General features: G+C 35.5%; 15 non-coding genes across 15 annotated transcripts; 6 read left to right on the top strand and 9 right to left on the bottom strand.

Moving 5' to 3' along the window:
* Positions 1 to 1,057: 1,057 nt before the first annotated feature.
* On the top strand, positions 1,058 to 1,139 carry Trnal-aag (transfer RNA leucine (anticodon AAG)). The gene has a single exon. It is a non-coding gene; the product is annotated as a tRNA-Leu (tRNA).
* A 738-nt stretch (positions 1,140 to 1,877) lies between these two features.
* On the bottom strand, positions 1,878 to 1,959 carry Trnal-uag (transfer RNA leucine (anticodon UAG)). Its single transcript has one exon. It is a non-coding gene; the product is annotated as a tRNA-Leu (tRNA).
* Positions 1,960 to 3,702: 1,743 nt separating this feature from the next.
* Positions 3,703 to 3,784, top strand: Trnal-aag (transfer RNA leucine (anticodon AAG)). The gene has a single exon. It is a non-coding gene; the product is annotated as a tRNA-Leu (tRNA).
* An 820-nt stretch (positions 3,785 to 4,604) lies between these two features.
* Trnal-uag (transfer RNA leucine (anticodon UAG)) lies at positions 4,605 to 4,686 on the bottom strand. The gene has a single exon. It is a non-coding gene; the product is annotated as a tRNA-Leu (tRNA).
* A 1,388-nt stretch (positions 4,687 to 6,074) lies between these two features.
* On the top strand, positions 6,075 to 6,156 carry Trnal-aag (transfer RNA leucine (anticodon AAG)). The gene has a single exon. It is a non-coding gene; the product is annotated as a tRNA-Leu (tRNA).
* A 727-nt stretch (positions 6,157 to 6,883) lies between these two features.
* On the bottom strand, positions 6,884 to 6,965 carry Trnal-uag (transfer RNA leucine (anticodon UAG)). The gene has a single exon. It is a non-coding gene; the product is annotated as a tRNA-Leu (tRNA).
* Positions 6,966 to 8,708: 1,743 nt separating this feature from the next.
* Positions 8,709 to 8,790, top strand: Trnal-aag (transfer RNA leucine (anticodon AAG)). The gene has a single exon. It is a non-coding gene; the product is annotated as a tRNA-Leu (tRNA).
* An 820-nt stretch (positions 8,791 to 9,610) lies between these two features.
* Positions 9,611 to 9,692, bottom strand: Trnal-uag (transfer RNA leucine (anticodon UAG)). Its single transcript has one exon. It is a non-coding gene; the product is annotated as a tRNA-Leu (tRNA).
* Positions 9,693 to 11,080: 1,388 nt separating this feature from the next.
* On the top strand, positions 11,081 to 11,162 carry Trnal-aag (transfer RNA leucine (anticodon AAG)). Its single transcript has one exon. It is a non-coding gene; the product is annotated as a tRNA-Leu (tRNA).
* A 727-nt stretch (positions 11,163 to 11,889) lies between these two features.
* On the bottom strand, positions 11,890 to 11,971 carry Trnal-uag (transfer RNA leucine (anticodon UAG)). Its single transcript has one exon. It is a non-coding gene; the product is annotated as a tRNA-Leu (tRNA).
* A 1,730-nt stretch (positions 11,972 to 13,701) lies between these two features.
* Positions 13,702 to 13,783, bottom strand: Trnal-uag (transfer RNA leucine (anticodon UAG)). Its single transcript has one exon. It is a non-coding gene; the product is annotated as a tRNA-Leu (tRNA).
* A 661-nt stretch (positions 13,784 to 14,444) lies between these two features.
* Trnal-uag (transfer RNA leucine (anticodon UAG)) lies at positions 14,445 to 14,526 on the bottom strand. Its single transcript has one exon. It is a non-coding gene; the product is annotated as a tRNA-Leu (tRNA).
* Positions 14,527 to 16,735: 2,209 nt separating this feature from the next.
* Trnal-uag (transfer RNA leucine (anticodon UAG)) lies at positions 16,736 to 16,817 on the bottom strand. Its single transcript has one exon. It is a non-coding gene; the product is annotated as a tRNA-Leu (tRNA).
* A 1,745-nt stretch (positions 16,818 to 18,562) lies between these two features.
* Positions 18,563 to 18,644, top strand: Trnal-aag (transfer RNA leucine (anticodon AAG)). The gene has a single exon. It is a non-coding gene; the product is annotated as a tRNA-Leu (tRNA).
* An 823-nt stretch (positions 18,645 to 19,467) lies between these two features.
* On the bottom strand, positions 19,468 to 19,549 carry Trnal-uag (transfer RNA leucine (anticodon UAG)). The gene has a single exon. It is a non-coding gene; the product is annotated as a tRNA-Leu (tRNA).
* Positions 19,550 to 19,920: the final 371 nt, after the last annotated feature.

Consider the following 19,920-nt stretch of genomic DNA (forward strand, 5'->3'; position numbering starts at 1 on the left):
TGTAGCTATGAATTTGCAAGGGAGAATGTTATATCACGATGACCTAGTTATGATATAATTGAATCATCCCCTTACGTTGAAACCACATACCAACTTCATGAATTTAGGTTTTCTAGGGCTGAATATATTGAGGGTGTAAGGAACTGATATTCCAAAGGTATTCGTTTTCAAGTGCGATATTTATTACTTAGGAGAGAAACTGCCTTTAATCTCCAATTGAATGGATTTAGATTGCAATGAAAGAGAGGGAGGGAGAGATTTAACTGTTGCAAAGGAATAACGTGGAAAATAAATGTTAAGGGAAGCTTTCAAAATTCCTTATTTTATCTCACATTCCGTATGAGAGCAATGAAAGAAACGTGAGATTTCTCCGACCGAAGAAAATCAATAAACGGGATGGATGAATTTAGTTTTCGGACAAAGACATAGAGAGATTTGAATAAGAGATTTAGCCCATAAGACGGAAGAATGGACACATCATATCGATTTTACATGTCTTCTCATCCTGTAAATCAACAACGCGATACAGTTTTGAATTTTTAAAAGACACAATTCAATCAAAGCGTGATACTTCAATTACTCTACCTGAAAAAGCATTTCTTTTCTTCAAATCTATAAACACAGTAAGGATATCATTATCGTCAGTATTCAGTTTGGCATTTAGGGGACAAATCATCACAGCGACTGTCCAACGTACATGTGCAAATGACAATCCTGAAGGTTCCATTGATCGTAACATACATGAAAATGATTACGTGAGGAAGAAAAAATGATTGGCTCTATTTGTAGTAATAGGTTATGCAACATTACAAAAAGGAAAAGGAAAATCAAAGCAGAGTGCTGGGAAGGAAGCGCATTAGGGAAAGATGTGTAGTCTGTGTAATGTTCAAGAGAAATACTCTTATAAATATCACTCTGGCATCCCACTGGACCCTATCCTTTAACTAGAACAGATATCTCTTCGTAACATATCGAAACAGGGCAGATAAGAAAGTATAAAGGTAGCGAGTCGGTATAACACAATGAGCTTTAGTCACTCTCTACGAACCTGTATACAGGTAACGTGGCCGAGCGGTCTAAGGCGCTGGTTTAAGGCACCAGTCTCTTCGGGGGCGTGGGTTCGAATCCCACCGCTGCCAAGTATTTTTATTAACAAAAATATAAAGTAAAATTTCAAAACACCTGTTGTATTCACTGTGCCGGATTGTCTTTGTAAGCATGTAATTCAAGGTAAATCAATCCACAAAATCATCCATTAAGTGTTACCTAATTTACAAAGACCAAACAATTATAAAACTGTATATCTGTTTAACATAATATATTGAAGTCTTTTTTAAATTAAATACTCTCACTTTCTTTGTAAGAACTTTAGATAAAATTAGCACCGTATAAAATAAAGAAGGATAATTTTCCCAACAATTTTTTAAAATAATAAAAAATTTAATTTTAAATTTGTAATTTACCTTTTGTGCGCATCAATGTCATCCAGACAGTGTTGCATTAACTTATTTTACCGCATCTTTACAACCACTCCAAACATTAATCTATCGTCACCATATCGATAGAAAAAAGACATTTTTTATGAACATTCTCCTTTTCAAAAGATCCTTGATATTGTCTTGATATTGTTACTACTTTTGTTATCTAAGGGGTCGTCAAACAACAATTGCAGATGCCACAAGATAAGAATTGTACGTGATTTATTAAGAAAGGAACACAATCGTTTTGATTGAAAAGGATAAACCCCGATGTTTGTTGTTTGAGATCTCATGACCGCACAGACATAGTTAGAAATATCAGTGACATCGGTTCGACATCACATCAAACTGAATAAAATTAGAACCCAGTCCTACCTATGTTGCATTGAAAAATATTATTGGCAGCGATGGGATTCGAACCCACGCCTCCGAAGAGACTGGTGCCTAAAACCAGCGCCTTAGACCGCTCGGCCACGCTACCGACAGACTAAGTCTTAATAGTGCTAACACGAGTCTGTTAGTGTACGCTGTTACAGTCTACTTTGGATGAAATGGTTTGGCCTAAGGTTTACAATTTTACAAACTGAGATCCCAGTCTATATAAGTAAACCTACTGCAATTCATTACTCCTATATATGTGTCAAGGTACATAATCTGATATCATTGATGCAAAATTTGATTAGTCTAGTAGTGTTGAAATGACAGAAGAGGTAAAAAAAAAACTGACGACTGAAAAGGAAACCAAATCTTTTTCAAGCGTTAAATTTACGTTATGTAGACCAATTTATTCAATGGTTAAACACTTATCTTTTAGATTGATATACATACCACTTTCTTAATCGCAGGTGTGAAAGAGTGTAATATCTTTGATGGGTATAGAATGTATAGCTGAAAATTCACTTTAAGCGTCAACATCAGGTTTTATAATGACTTACTTTTTGTGCATTTGCTTTTCTGGAATTGAATCCCCATACTTTATAACTCGTGTGTCCGAGAAATAGATTCAACGACATCGTGACTGTAAAAAAGGGATTGCCGACAATGCAGTAGTCATTTACACGTGAGAAGTAGGATGTAGTACCTTAGTTCTCTTCTGGTTGTATTATTCTTCTTTACATACAGCTAAATGCAGATGTTCATCGGTAGGGGCTTATTGGATTACAAGATATCAAGGGTGTAATAAAACGTATTGCTTCGGTATAAAAAAATTTATGCAATGGAGAATGTTAGGTCACAATGATTTTGTTAGGATATAATTGAATTATCCCCTTACGATGAAACCACATACCAACTTCATGAGTTTAGGTTTGTTAGGTTTGAGGATACAGAGGGTGTAACGAACTAACATTCCATAGGTATTCGTTTTCAAGTGCGGTATTTATTACTTAGGAGAGAAACTGCCTTTAATCTCCAGTTGAATGGATCTAGATTGCAATGAAAGGGAGGGAGAGAGAGATTTAACTGTTGTAAAGGTATAACGTGGAAAATAAATGTTAAGGTAAGCTTTGAAAATTCCTGATTTTATCTTCACATTCCGTATGGGAACAATGAAAGAAAACGTGAGATCGATTAATATTTTTAGGTATAAAGACATAGAGAGATGTGATAAAAGATTTAGCTCATAAGATCGAAGAATGGACATATCATATTTATTGTACTTGTCGTCTCATCCTGCAAATGAATAATGAGATAATGTATTGAATTCGGAAAAATAAAATTCAGTCAACGCGTAATACTCCATTCCTCTATCTGAAAGAATATTTTTTGTTTATTTTTCAAATGCATAAACACAGTAAGTATCTAATAATCGTCCGTATTAAGTTTGACCTTTATGGGTCAAATCATCACAGCAACAATCCAACGTACAGGTACAAATGACAATGTTGAAGGTTTCAATCTTTATAACATACATGAGAATGATTACGTGAGTAAGAAAAAAAATCATGGGTTATAGTGACAGTTATAGATCATACCACGTTACAAAAGAAAAAAGAAAACTAACCCATAGTGCTTGAAACGGAGCGCATTAATTCAAGATATAGAGTCTGTGTGAATCAAACAGAACTACCTTTATAAATGCCACTCTGGTATTTCACTCGGCCATATTCTTTAATTAACACATTTAAATCCTCGTAAGATCTAAACACGGCAGATGAGAAAGTAGAACGGTAACGAGTATGTATGACACAAGCAGTTTTAGTCACTCTCTGCAAACCTGTACAGAGGTAGCGTGGCCGAGCGGTCTAAGGCGCTGGTTTAAGGCACCAGTCTCTTCGGGGGCGTGGGTTCGAATCCCACCGCTGCCAAGTATTTTTATTAAACCAAATTTAGCTAAGCGACATTTAAAACTACCGTTGACCAAATCTCTTTGCCAGTCTCTTTTCAAGCAGGTAACTCAAGGCAAATCAATGAAGAAAATGATCAATACACTTTTACCTGTTTTATAACGAACAGTGCATCTTACACTGTACATGATTTCTAAAAGAACTGTTCAAGGATTTCTTTTGATAATGTTGAATATTCTGTCTCTATTTGTTACTAACTTTAGTTAAAATTTTCGCGGTATGAAATATAGGAAGAATAGTTTCACCAACTCTTTGTGGCTGTTACTCGTATTTCGCTTTAATGTAATCCAAACAGTGTTACATTAAGTCCTTTTACAGCATCTTTAAAACAAATGGTTTTCATGGGTTTGCGATAGATGAATTTAGTATTTTTTTGTACAAATCGAATTTACTGCATTGCGCCTGCGTCCTCTTGAAATTCTTGAACCTTGTAAGGATTTTAAATATCCCCAAAAGGGTGAATACTATTTCGCAAAGCTGTTATAATTATTCTCATGCAATAGCAATTTCATCTAAATTCACCAGTATGAATGCAAGACATAAAAACCACTCTGAACATTACCCTGTTAGCACGATATCGATGCAAACAACAATATTCTTTTAAATAACAATACATCTATTCAATGAAATTTACTCGTCTTGATATTTTTGTTAGAATATGTGTTAAATTAGATAGTGATACCTAATGTTGCAATTTGTACCAGCCAATAAATAGTCCTACGTGTAACATAAATGTAGTATCAAAGATACTTTAGTAGTATTGTACGTTGAAAAATAGTATTGGCAGCGATGGGATTCGAACCCACGCCACCGAAGAGACTGGTGCCTAAAACCAGCGCCTTAGACCGCTCGGCCACGCTACCGACAGACTAACACGCTTATAGTACAATATCTTTGAGGGGTCCAAAATATATTGCTGAAAATTCACTTCAAGCGTCAAAATTAGGTTATAAGGTCCTACTTTGTGTGCATTTTCTTTTCTTTAGTTGCATCCCCATTCTAAGTTACTCGTGTGTCCGAGAAATAGGCTCAATGATATTGGGATTGTAAAGAATGGATGGCTGAGAATGTGATATTCATTTACCCGACCATAGCACTCTTCTGCTTGTATTACTCTTCTTTAGCTACACCTAAATGCAAATGTTCAACGGCAGAGGCCTATTAGATTACAAGATATCAAGGATGTAACAAAGTTGTAGCTATGAATTTGCAAGGGAGAATGTTATATCACGATGACCTAGTTATGATATAATTGAATCATCCCCTTACGTTGAAACCACATACCAACTTCATGAATTTAGGTTTTCTAGGGCTGAATATATTGAGGGTGTAAGGAACTGATATTCCAAAGGTATTCGTTTTCAAGTGCGATATTTATTACTTAGGAGAGAAACTGCCTTTAATCTGCAATAGAATGGATTTAGATTGCAATGAAAGAGAGGGAGGGAGAGATTTAACTGTTGCAAAGGAATAACGTGGAAAATAAATGTTAAGGGAAGCTTTCAAAATTCCTTATTTTATCTCACATTCCGTATGAGAGCAATGAAAGAAACGTGAGATTTCTCCGACCGAAGAAAATCAATAAACGGGATGGATGAATTTAGTTTTCGGACAAAGACATAGAGAGATTTGAATAAGAGATTTAGCCCATAAGACGGAAGAATGGACACATCATATCGATTTTACATGTCTTCTCATCCTGTAAATCAACAACGCGATACAGTTTTGAATTCTTAAAAGACACAATTCAATCAAAGCGTGATACTTCAATTACTCTACCTGAAAAAGCATTTCTTTTCTTCAAATCTATAAACACAGTAAGGATATCAATATCGTCAGTATTCAGTTTGGCATTTAGGGGACAAATCATCACAGCGACTGTCCAACGTACATGTGCAAATGACAATCCTGAAGGTTCCATTGATCGTAACATACATGAAAATGATTACGTGAGGAAGAAAAAATGATTGGCTCTATTTGTAGTAATAGGTTATGCAACATTACAAAAAGGAAAAGGAAAATCAAAGCAGAGTGCTGGGAAGGAAGCGCATTAGGGAAAGATGTATAGTCTGTGTAATGTTCAAGAGAAATACTCTTATAAATATCACTCTGGCATCCCACTGGACCCTATCCTTTAACTAGAACAGATATCTCTTCGTAACATATCGAAACACGGCAGATAAGAAAGTATAAAGGTAGCGAGTCGGTATAACACAATGAGCTTTAGTCACTCTCTACGAACCTGTACAGAGGTAGCGTGGCCGAGCGGTCTAAGGCGCTGGTTTAAGGCACCAGTCTCTTCGGGGGCGTGGGTTCGAATCCCACCGCTGCCAAGTATTTTTATTAACAAAAATATAAAGTAAAATTTCAAAAAACCTGTGCCGGATTGTCTTTGTAAGGATGTAATTCAAGGTAAATCAATGCACAAAATCATCCATTAAGTGTTACCTACTTTACAAAGACCAAACAATTATAAAACTGTATATCTGTTTAACATAATATATTGAAGTCTTTTTTAAATTAAATACTCTCACTTTCTTTGTAAGAACTTTAGATAAAATTAGCACCGTATAAAATAAAGAAGGATAATTTTCACAACAATTTTTTAAAATAATAAAAAATTTAATTCTAAATTTGTAATTTACCTTTTGTGCGCATCAATGTCATCCAGACAGTGTTGCATTAACTTATTTTACCGCATCTTTACAACCACTCCAAACATTAATCTATCGTCACCATATCGATAGAAAAAAGACATCTTTTTATGAACATTCTCCTTTTCAAAAGATCCTTGATATTGTCTTGATATTGTTACTACTTTTGTTATCTAAGGGGTCGTCAAACAACAATTGCAAATGCCACAAGATAAGAATTGTACGTGATTTATTAAGAAAGGAACACAATCGTTTTGATTGAAAAGGATAAACCCCGATGTTTGTTGTTTGAGATCTCATGACCGCACAGACATAGTTAGAAATATCAGTGACATCGGTTCGACATCACATCAAACTGAATAAAATTAGAACCCAGTCCTACCTATGTTGCATTGAAAAATATTATTGGCAGCGATGGGATTCGAACCCACGCCTCCGAAGAGACTGGTGCCTAAAACCAGCGCCTTAGACCGCTCGGCCACGCTACCGACAGACTAAGTCTTAATAGTGCTAACACGAGTCTGTTAGTGTACGCTGTTACAGTCTACTTTGGATGAAATGGTTTGGCCTAAGGTTTACAATTTTACAAACTGAGATCCCAGTCTATATAAGTAAACCTACTGCAATTCATTACTCCTATATATGTGTCAAGGTACATAATCTGATATCATTGATGCAAAATTTGATTAGTCTAGTAGTGTTGAAATGACAGAAGAGGTAAAAAAAAAACTGACGACTGAAAAGGAAACCAAATCTTTTTCAAGCGTTAAATTTACGTTATGTAGACCAATTTATTCAATGGTTAAACACTTATCTTTTAGATTGATATACATACCACTTTCTTAATCGCAGGTGTGAAAGAGTGTAATATCTTTGATGGGTATAGAATGTATAGCTGAAAATTCACTTTAAGCGTCAACATCAGGTTTTATAATGACTTACTTTTTGTGCATTTGCTTTTCTGGAATTGAATCCCCATACTTTATAACTCGTGTGTCCGAGAAATAGGTTCAACGACATCGTGACTGTAAAAAAGGGATTGCCGAGAATGCAGTAGTCATTTACACGTGAGAAGTAGGATGTAGTACCTTAGTTCTCTTCTGGTTGTATTATTCTTCTTTACATACAGCTAAATGCAGATGTTCATCGGTAGGGGCTTATTGGATTACAAGATATCAAGGGTGTAATAAAACGTATTGCTTCGGTATAAAAAAATTTATGCAATGGAGAATGTTAGGTCACAATGATTTTGTTAGGATATAATTGAATTATCCCCTTACGATGAAACCACATACCAACTTCATGAGTTTAGGTTTGTTAGGTTTGAGGATACAGAGGGTGTAACGAACTAACATTCCATAGGTATTCGTTTTCAAGTGCGGTATTTATTACTTAGGAGAGAAACTGCCTTTAATCTCCAGTTGAATGGATCTAGATTGCAATGAAAGGGAGGGAGAGAGAGATTTAACTGTTGTAAAGGTATAACGTGGAAAATAAATGTTAAGGTAAGCTTTGAAAATTCCTGATTTTATCTTCACATTCCGTATGGGAACAATGAAAGAAAACGTGAGATCGATTAATATTTTTAGGTATAAAGACATAGAGAGATGTGATAAAAGATTTAGCTCATAAGATCGAAGAATGGACATATCATATTTATTGTACTTGTCGTCTCATCCTGCAAATGAATAATGAGATAATGTATTGAATTCGGAAAAATAAAATTCAGTCAACGCGTAATACTCCATTCCTCTATCTGAAAGAATATTTTTTGTTTATTTTTCAAATGCATAAACACAGTAAGTATCTAATAATCGTCCGTATTAAGTTTGACCTTTATGGGTCAAATCATCACAGCAACAATCCAACGTACAGGTACAAATGACAATGTTGAAGGTTTCAATCTTTATAACATACATGAGAATGATTACGTGAGTAAGAAAAAAAATCATGGGTTATAGTGACAGTTATAGATCATACCACGTTACAAAAGAAAAAAGAAAACTAACCCATAGTGCTTGAAACGGAGCGCATTAATTCAAGATATAGAGTCTGTGTGAATCAAACAGAACTACCTTTATAAATGCCACTCTGGTATTTCACTCGGCCATATTCTTTAATCAACACATTTAAATCCTCGTAAGATCTAAACACGGCAGATGAGAAAGTAGAACGGTAACGAGTATGTATGACACAAGCAGTTTTAGTCACTCTCTGCAAACCTGTACAGAGGTAGCGTGGCCGAGCGGTCTAAGGCGCTGGTTTAAGGCACCAGTCTCTTCGGGGGCGTGGGTTCGAATCCCACCGCTGCCAAGTATTTTTATTAAACCAAATTTAGCTAAGCGACATTTAAAACTACCGTTGACCAAATCTCTTTGCCAGTCTCTTTTCAAGCAGGTAACTCAAGGCAAATCAATGAAGAAAATGATCAATACACTTTTACCTGTTTTATAACGAACAGTGCATCTTACACTGTACATGATTTCTAAAAGAACTGTTCAAGGATTTCTTTTGATAATGTTGAATATTCTGTCTCTATTTGTTACTAACTTTAGTTAAAATTTTCGCGGTATGAAATATAGGAAGAATAGTTTCACCAACTCTTTGTGGCTGTTACTCGTATTTCGCTTTAATGTAATCCAAACAGTGTTACATTAAGTCCTTTTACAGCATCTTTAAAACAAATGGTTTTCATGGGTTTGCGATAGATGAATTTAGTATTTTTTTGTACAAATCGAATTTACTGCATTGCGCCTGCGTCCTCTTGAAATTCTTGAACCTTGTAAGGATTTTAAATATCCCCAAAAGGGTGAATACTATTTCGCAAAGCTGTTATAATTATTCTCATGCTATAGCAATTTCATCTAAATTCACCAGTATGAATGCAAGACATAAAAACCACTCTGAACATTACCCTGTTAGCACGATATCGATGCAAACAACAATATTCTTTTAAATAACAATACATCTATTCAATGAAATTTACTCGTCTTGATATTTTTGTTAGAATATGTGTTAAATTAGATAGTGATACCTAATGTTGCAATTTGTACCAGCCAATAAATAGTCCTACGTGTAACATAAATGTAGTATCAAAGATACTTTAGTAGTATTGTACGTTGAAAAATAGTATTGGCAGCGATGGGATTCGAACCCACGCCACCGAAGAGACTGGTGCCTAAAACCAGCGCCTTAGACCGCTCGGCCACGCTACCGACAGACTAACACGCTTATAGTACAATATCTTTGAGGGGTCCAAAATATATTGCTGAAAATTCACTTCAAGCGTCAAAATTAGGTTATAAGGTCCTACTTTGTGTGCATTTTCTTTTCTTTAGTTGCATCCCCATTCTAAGTTACTCGTGTGTCCGAGAAATAGGCTCAATGATATTGGGATTGTAAAGAATGGATGGCTGAGAATGTGATATTCATTTACCCGACCATAGCACTCTTCTGCTTGTATTACTCTTCTTTAGCTACACCTAAATGCAAATGTTCAACGGCAGAGGCCTATTAGATTACAAGATATCAAGGATGTAACAAAGTTGTAGCTATGAATTTGCAAGGGAGAATGTTATATCACGATGACCTAGTTATGATATAATTGAATCATCCCCTTACGTTGAAACCACATACCAACTTCATGAATTTAGGTTTTCTAGGGCTGAATATATTGAGGGTGTAAGGAACTGATATTCCAAAGGTATTCGTTTTCAAGTGCGATATTTATTACTTAGGAGAGAAACTGCCTTTAATCTGCAATAGAATGGATTTAGATTGCAATGAAAGAGAGGGAGGGAGAGATTTAACTGTTGCAAAGGAATAACGTGGAAAATAAATGTTAAGGGAAGCTTTCAAAATTCCTTATTTTATCTCACATTCCGTATGAGAGCAATGAAAGAAACGTGAGATTTCTCCGACCGAAGAAAATCAATAAACGGGATGGATGAATTTAGTTTTCGGACAAAGACATAGAGAGATTTGAATAAGAGATTTAGCCCATAAGACGGAAGAATGGACACATCATATCGATTTTACATGTCTTCTCATCCTGTAAATCAACAACGCGATACAGTTTTGAATTCTTAAAAGACACAATTCAATCAAAGCGTGATACTTCAATTACTCTACCTGAAAAAGCATTTCTTTTCTTCAAATCTATAAACACAGTAAGGATATCAATATCGTCAGTATTCAGTTTGGCATTTAGGGGACAAATCATCACAGCGACTGTCCAACGTACATGTGCAAATGACAATCCTGAAGGTTCCATTGATCGTAACATACATGAAAATGATTACGTGAGGAAGAAAAAATGATTGGCTCTATTTGTAGTAATAGGTTATGCAACATTACAAAAAGGAAAAGGAAAATCAAAGCAGAGTGCTGGGAAGGAAGCGCATTAGGGAAAGATGTATAGTCTGTGTAATGTTCAAGAGAAATACTCTTATAAATATCACTCTGGCATCCCACTGGACCCTATCCTTTAACTAGAACAGATATCTCTTCGTAACATATCGAAACACGGCAGATAAGAAAGTATAAAGGTAGCGAGTCGGTATAACACAATGAGCTTTAGTCACTCTCTACGAACCTGTACAGAGGTAGCGTGGCCGAGCGGTCTAAGGCGCTGGTTTAAGGCACCAGTCTCTTCGGGGGCGTGGGTTCGAATCCCACCGCTGCCAAGTATTTTTATTAACAAAAATATAAAGTAAAATTTCAAAAAACCTGTGCCGGATTGTCTTTGTAAGGATGTAATTCAAGGTAAATCAATGCACAAAATCATCCATTAAGTGTTACCTACTTTACAAAGACCAAACAATTATAAAACTGTATATCTGTTTAACATAATATATTGAAGTCTTTTTTAAATTAAATACTCTCACTTTCTTTGTAAGAACTTTAGATAAAATTAGCACCGTATAAAATAAAGAAGGATAATTTTCCCAACAATTTTTTAAAATAATAAAAAATTTAATTCTAAATTTGTAATTTACCTTTTGTGCGCATCAATGTCATCCAGACAGTGTTGCATTAACTTATTTTACCGCATCTTTACAACCACTCCAAACATTAATCTATCGTCACCATATCGATAGAAAAAAGACATCTTTTTATGAACATTCTCCTTTTCAAAAGATCCTTGATATTGTCTTGATATTGTTACTACTTTTGTTATCTAAGGGGTCGTCAAACAACAATTGCAAATGCCACAAGATAAGAATTGTACGTGATTTATTAAGAAAGGAACACAATCGTTTTGATTGAAAAGGATAAACCCCGATGTTTGTTGTTTGAGATCTCATGACCGCACAGACATAGTTAGAAATATCAGTGACATCGGTTCGACATCACATCAAACTGAATAAAATTAGAACCCAGTCCTACCTATGTTGCATTGAAAAATATTATTGGCAGCGATGGGATTCGAACCCACGCCTCCGAAGAGACTGGTGCCTAAAACCAGCGCCTTAGACCGCTCGGCCACGCTACCGACAGACTAAGTCTTAATAGTGCTAACACGAGTCTGTTAGTGTACGCTGTTACAGTCTACTTTGGATGAAATGGTTTGGCCTAAGGTTTACAATTTTACAAACTGAGATCCCAGTCTATATAAGTAAACCTACTGCAATTCATTACTCCTATATATGTGTCAAGGTACATAGTCTGATATCATTGATACAAAATTTGATTAGTCTAGTAGTGTTGAAATGACAGAAGAGGTAAAAAGAAACTGACGACTGAAAAGGAAACCAAATCTTTTTCAAGCGTTAAATTTACGTTATGTAGACCAATTTATTCAATGGTTAAACACTTATCTTTTAGATTGATATACATACCACTTTCTTAATCGCAGGTGTGAAAGAGTGTAATATCTTTGATGGGTATAGAATGTATAGCTGAAAATTCACTTTAAGCGTCAACATCAGGTTTTATAATGACTTACTTTTTGTGCATTTGCTTTTCTGGAATTGAATCCCCATACTTTATAACTCGTGTGTCCGAGAAATAGGTTCAACGACATCGTGACTGTAAAAAAGGGATTGCCGAGAATGCAGTAGTCATTTACACGTGAGAAGTAGGATGTAGTACCTTAGTTCTCTTCTGGTTGTATTATTCTTCTTTACATACAGCTAAATGCAGATGTTCATCGGTAGGGGCTTATTGGATTACAAGATATCAAGGGTGTAATAAAACGTATTGCTTCGGTATAAAAAAATTTATGCAATGGAGAATGTTAGGTCACAATGATTTTGTTAGGATATAATTGAATTATCCCCTTACGATGAAACCACATACCAACTTCATGAGTTTAGGTTTGTTAGGTTTGAGGATACAGAGGGTGTAACGAACTAACATTCCATAGGTATTCGTTTTCAAGTGCGGTATTTATTACTTAGGAGAGAAACTGCCTTTAATCTCCAGTTGAATGGATCTAGATTGCAATGAAAGGGAGGGAGAGAGAGATTTAACTGTTGTAAAGGTATAACGTGGAAAATAAATGTTAAGGTAAGCTTTGAAAATTCCTGATTTTATCTTCACATTCCGTATGGGAACAATGAAAGAAAACGTGAGATCGATTAATATTTTTAGGTATAAAGACATAGAGAGATGTGATAAAAGATTGAGCTCATAAGATCGAAGAATGGACATATCATATTTATTGTACTTGTCGTCTCATCCTGCAAATGAATAATGAGATAATGTATTCAATTCGGAAAAATAAAATTCAGTCAACGCGTAATACTCCATTCCTCTATCTGAAAGAATATTTTTTGTTTATTTTTCAAATCCATAAACACAGTAAGTATCTAATAATCGTCCGTATTAAGTTTGACCTTTATGGGTCACATCATCACAGCAACAATCCAACGTACAGGTACAAATGACAATGTTGAAGGTTTCAATCTTTATAACATACATGAGAATAATTACGTGAGTAAGAAAAAAAATCATGGGTTATAGTGACAGTTATAGATCATACCAAGTTACAAAAGAAAAAAGAAAACTAACCCATAGTGCTTGAAACGGAGCGCATTAATTCATTATTAAGAAAGGAACACAATCGTTTTGATTGAAAAGGATAAACCCCGATGTTTGTTATTTGAGATCTCATGACCACACAGACATAGTTAGAAATATCAGTGACATCGGTTCGACATCACATCAAACTGAACAAAAATTAGAACCCAGTCCTACCTATGCTGCATTGAAATATATTATTGGCAGCGATGGGATTCGAACCCACGCCTCCGAAGAGACTGGTGCCTAAAACCAGCGCCTTAGACCGCTCGGCCACGCTACCGACAGACTAAGTCTTAATAGTGCTAACACGAGTCTGTTAGTGTACGCTGTTACAGTCTACTTTGGATGAAATGGTTTGGCCTATGGTTTACAATTTTACAAACTGAGATCCCAGTCTATATAAGTAAACCTACTGCAATTCATTACTCCTATATATGTGTCAAGGTACATAGTCTGATATCATTGATACAAAATTTGATTAGTCTAGTAGTGTTGAAATGACAGAAGAGGTAAAAAAAAAACTGACGACTGGAAAGGAAACCAAATCTTTTTCAAGCGTTAAATTTACGTTATGTAGACCAATTTATTCAATGGTTAAACACTTATCTTTTAGATTGATATACATACCACTTTCTTAATCGCAGGTGTGAAAGAGTGTAATATCTTTGATGGGTATAGAATGTATAGCTGAAAATTCACTTTAAGCGTCAACATCAGGTTTTATAATGACTTACTTTTTGTGCATTTGCTTTTCTGAAATTGAATCCCCATACTTTATAACTCGTGTGTCCGAGAAATAGGTTCAACGACATCGTGACTGTAAAAAAAGGATTGCCGAGAATGCAGTAGTCATTTACACGTGAGAAGTAGGATGTAGTACCTTAGTTCTCTTCTGGTTGTATTATTAGTATTTAGTAGTATTGTACGTTGAAAAATAATATTGGCAGCGATGGGATTCGAACCCACGCCTCCGAAGAGACTGGTGCCTAAAACCAGGGCCTTAGACCGCTCGGCCACGCTACCGACAGACTAACACGCTTATAGTACAATATCTTTGAGGGGTCCAAATTATATTGCTGAAAATTCACTTCAAGCATCAAAATTAGGTTATAAGGTCCTACTTTGTGTGCATTTTCTTTTCTTTAGTTGCATCCCCATTCTAAATTACTCGTGTGTCCGAGAAATAGGCTCAGTGATATTGGGATTGTAAAGAATGGATGGCTGAGAATGTGATATTCATTTACCCGACCATAGCACTCTTCTGCTTGTATTACTCTTCTTTAGCTACACCTAAATGCAAATGTTCAACGGCAGAGGCCTATTAGATTACAAGATATCAAGGATGTAACAAAGTTGTAGCTATGAATTTGCAAGCGAGAATGTTATATCACGATGACCTAGTTATGATATAATTGAATCATCCCCTTACGTTGAAACCACATACCAGCTTCATGAATTTAGGTTTTCTAGGGCTGAATATATTGAGGGTGTAAGGAACTGATATTCCAAAGGTATTCGTTTTCAAGTGCGATATTTATTACTTAGGAGAGAAACTGCCTTTAATCTCCAATTGAATGGATTTAGATTGCAATGAAAGAGAGGGAGGGAGAGATTTAACTGTTGTAAAGGAATAACGTGGAAAATAAATGTTAAGGGAAGCTTTCAAAATTCCTCATTTTATCTCACATTCCGTATGAGAGCAATGAAAGAAACGTGAGATTTCCCCGACCGAAGAAAATCAATAAACGGGATGGATGAATTTAGTTTTCGGACAAAGACATAGAGAGATTTGAATAAGAGATTTAGCCCATAAGACGGAAGAATGGACACATCATATTGATTTTACATGTCTTCTCATCCTGTAAATCAACAACGCGATACAGTTTTGAATTCTTAAAAGACACAATTCAATCAAAGCGTGATACTTCAATTACTCTACCTGAAAAAGCATTTCTTTTCTTCAAATCTATAAACACAGTAAGGATATCATTATCGTCAGTATTCAGTTTGGCATTTAGGGGACAAATCATCACAGCGACTGTCCAACGTACAGGTGCAAATGACAATCCTGAAGGTTCCATTGATCGTAACATACATGAAAATGATTACGTGAGGAAGAAAAAATGATTGGCTATATTTGTAGTAATAGGTTATGCAACGTTACAAAAAGGAAAAGGAAAATCAAACCAGAGTGCTGGGAAGGAAGCGCATTAGGGAAAGATGTGTAGTCTGTGTAATGTTCAAGAGAAATACTCGTATAAATATCACTCTGGCATCCCACTCGACCCTATCCTTTAACTAGAACAGATATCTCTTCGTAACATATCGAAACACGGCAGATAAGAAAGTATAAAGGTAGCGAGTCGGTATAACACAATGAGCTTTAGTCACTCTCTACGAACCTGTACAGAGGTAGCTTGGCCGAGCTGTCTAAGGCGCTGGTTTAAGGCACCAGTCTCTTCGGGGGCGTGGGTTCGAATCCCACCGCTGCCAAGTATTTTTATTAACAAAAATATAAAGTAAAATTTCAAAAAACCTGTTGTATTCACTGTGCCGGATTGTCTTTGTAAGCATGTAATTCAAGGTAAGTCAATGCACAAAATCATCCATTAAGTGGTACCTACTTTACAAAGACCAAACAATTATAAAACTGTATATCTGTTTAACATAATATATTGAAGTCTTTTTTAAATTAAATACTCTCACTTTCTTTGTACGAACTTTAGATAAAATTAGCACCGTATAAAATAAAGAAGGATAATTTTCCCAACAATTTTTTAAAATAATAAAAAATTTAATTTTAAATTTGTAATTTACCTTTTGTGCGCATCAATGTCATCCAGACAGTGTTGCAGTAACTTAATTTACCGCATCTTTACAACCACTCCAAACATTAATCTATCGTCACCATATCGATAGAAAAAAGACATTTTTTATGAACATTCTCCTTTTCAAAAGATCCTTGATATTGTCTTGATATTGTTACTACTTTTGTTATCTAAGGGGTCGTCAAACAACAATTGCAGATGCCACAAGATAAGAATTGTACGTGATTTATTAAGAAAGGAACACAATCGTTTTGATTGAAAAGGAAAAACCCCGATGTTTGTTGTTTGAGATCTCATGACCACACAGACATAGTTAGAAATATCAGTGACATCGGTTCGACATCACATCAAACTGAACAAAAATTAGAACCCAGTCCTACCTATGTTGCATTGAAAAATATTATTGGCAGCGATGGGATTCGAACCCACGCCTCCGAAGAGACTGGTGCCTAAAACCAGCGCCTTAGACCGCTCGGCCACGCTACCGACAGACTAAGTCTTAATAGTGCTAACACGAGTCTGTTAGTGTACGCTGTTACAGTCTGCTTTGGATGAAATGGTTTGGCCTATGGTTTACAATTTTACAAACTGAGATCCCAGTCTATATAAGTAAACCTACTGCAATTCATTGCTCCTATATATGTGTCAAGGTACATAGTCTGATATCATTGATACAAAATTTGATTAGTCTAGTAGTGTTGAAATGACAGAAGAGGTAAAAAAAAAACTGACGACTGAAAAGGAAACCAAATCTTTTTCAAGCGTTAAATTTACGTTATGTAGACCAATTTATTCAATGGTTAAACACTTATCTTTTAGATTGATATACATACCACTTTCTTAATCGCAGGTGTGAAAGAGTGTAATATCTTTGATGGGTATAGAATGTATAGCTGAAAATTCACTTTAAGCGTCAACATCAGGTTTTATAATGACTTACTTTTTGTGCATTTGCTTTTCTGGAATTGAATCCCCATACTTTATAACTCGTGTGTCTGACAAATAGGTTCAACGACATCGTGACTGTAAAAAAGGGATTGCCGACAATGCAGTAGTCATTTACACGTGAGAAGTAGGATGTAGTACCTTAGTTCTCTTCTGGTTGTATTATTCTTCTTTACATACAGCTAAATGCAGATGTTCATCGGTAGGGGCTTATTGGATTACAAGATATCAAGGGTGTAATAAAACGTATTGCTTCGGTATAAAAAAATTTATGCAATGGAGAATGTTAGGTCACAATGATTTTGTTAGGATATAATTGAATTATCCCCTTACGATGAAACCACATACCAACTTCATGAGTTTAGGTTTGTTAGGTTTGAGGATACAGAGGGTGTAACGAACTAACATTCCATAGGTATTCGTTTTCAAGTGCGATATTTATTACTTAGGAGAGAAACTGCCTTTAATCTCCAGTTGAATGGATCTAGATTGCAATGAAAGGGAGGGAGAGAGAGATTTAACTGTTGTAAAGGTATAACGTGGAAAATAAATGTTAAGGTAAGCTTTGAAAATTCCTGATTTTATCTTCACATTCCGTATGGGAACAATGAAAGAAAACGTGAGATCGATTAATATTTTTAGGTATAAAGACATAGAGAGATGTGATAAAAGATTTAGCTCATAAGATCGAAGAATGGACATATCATATTTATTGTACTTGTCGTCTCATTCTGCAAATGAATAATGAGATAATGTATTGAATTCGGAAAAAAATAAAATTCAGTCAACGCGTAATACTCCATTCCTCTATCTGAAAGAATATTTTTTCTTTATTTTTTAAATGCATAAACACAGTAAGTATCTAATAATCGTCCGTATTAAGTTTGACCTTTATGGGTCAAATCATCACAGCAACAATCCAACGTACAGGTACAAATGACAATGTTGAAGGTTTCAATCTTTATAACATACATGAGAATGATTACGTGAGTAAGAAAAAAAATCATGGGTTATAGTGACAGTTATAGATCATACCACGTTACAAAAGAAAAAAGAAAACTAACCCATAGTGCTTGAAACGGAGCGCATTAATTCAAGATATAGAGTCTGTGTGAATCAAACAGAACTGCCTTTATAAATGCCACTCTGGTATTCCACTCGGCCATATCCTTTAATTAACACATTTAAATCCTCGTAAGATCTAAACACGGCAGATGAGAAAGTAGAACGGTAACGAGTATGTATGACACAAGCAGTTTTAGTCACTCTCTGCAAACCTGTACAGAGGTAGCGTGACCGAGCGGTCTAAGGCGCTGGTTTAAGGCACCAGTCTCTTCGGGGGCGTGGGTTCGAATCCCACCGCTGCCAAGTATTTTTATTAAACCAAATTTAGCTAAGCGACATTTAAAACTACCGTTGACCAATTCTCTTTGCCAGTCTCTTTTCAAGCAGGTAACTCAAGGCAAATCAATGAAGAAAATGATCAATACACTTTTACCTGTTTTATAACGAACAGTGCATCTTACACTGTACATGATTTCTAAAAGAACTGTTCAAGGATTTCTTTTGATAATGTTGAATATTCTGTCTCTGTTTGTTACCAACTTTAGTTAAAAGCTTCGCGGTATGAAATATAGGAAGAATAGTTTCACCAACTCTTTGTGGCTGTTACTCGTATTTCGCTTTAATGTAATCCAAACAGTGTTACATTAAGTCCTTTTACAGCATCTTTAAAACAAATGGTTTTCATGGGTTTGCGATAGATGAATTTAGTATTTTTCTGTACAAATCGAATTTACTGCATTGCGCCTGCGTCCTCTTGAAATTCTTGAACCTTGTAAGGATTTTAAATATCCCCAAAAGGGTGAATACTATTTCGCAAAGCTGTTATAATTATTCTCATGCTATAGCAATTTCATCTAAATTCACCAGTATGAATGCAAGACATAAAAACCACTCTGAACATTACCCTGTTAGCACGATATCGATGCAAACAACAATATTCTTTTAAATGACCATACATCTATTCAATGAAATTTACTCGTCTTCATATTTTTGTTAGAATATGTGTTCAATTAGAACCCAGTGATACCTAATGTTGCAATTTGTACCAGCCAATAAATAGTCCTACGTGTAACATAAATGTAGTATCAAAGATACTTTAGTAGTATTGTACGTTGAAAAATAGTATTGGCAGCGATGGGATTCGAACCCACGCCTCCGAAGAGACTGGTGCCTAAAACCAGCGCCTTAGACCGCTCGGCCACGCTACCGACAGACTAACACGCTTATAGTACAATATCTTTGAGGGGTCCAAAATATATTGCTGAAAATTCACTTCAAGCATCAAAATTAGGTTATAAGGTCCTACTTTGTGTGCATTTTCTTTTCTTTAGTTGCATCCCCATTCTAAATTACTCGTGTGTCCGAGAAATAGGCTCAGTGATATTGGGATTGTAAAGAATGGATGGCTGAGAATGTGATATTCATTTACCCGACCATAGCACTCTTCTGCTTGTATTACTCTTCTTTAGCTACACCTAAATGCAAATGTTCAACGGCAGAGGCCTATTAGATTACAAGATATCAAGGATGTAACAAAGTTGTAGCTATGAATTTGCAAGCGAGAATGTTATATCACGAT

Source organism: Sinohyriopsis cumingii, chromosome 9 (genome assembly GCF_028554795.1).
Source record: "Sinohyriopsis cumingii isolate HCF-2022 chromosome 9, ASM2855479v2, whole genome shotgun sequence".
Taxonomy (NCBI): Eukaryota; Metazoa; Mollusca; class Bivalvia; order Unionida; family Unionidae; genus Sinohyriopsis; species Sinohyriopsis cumingii.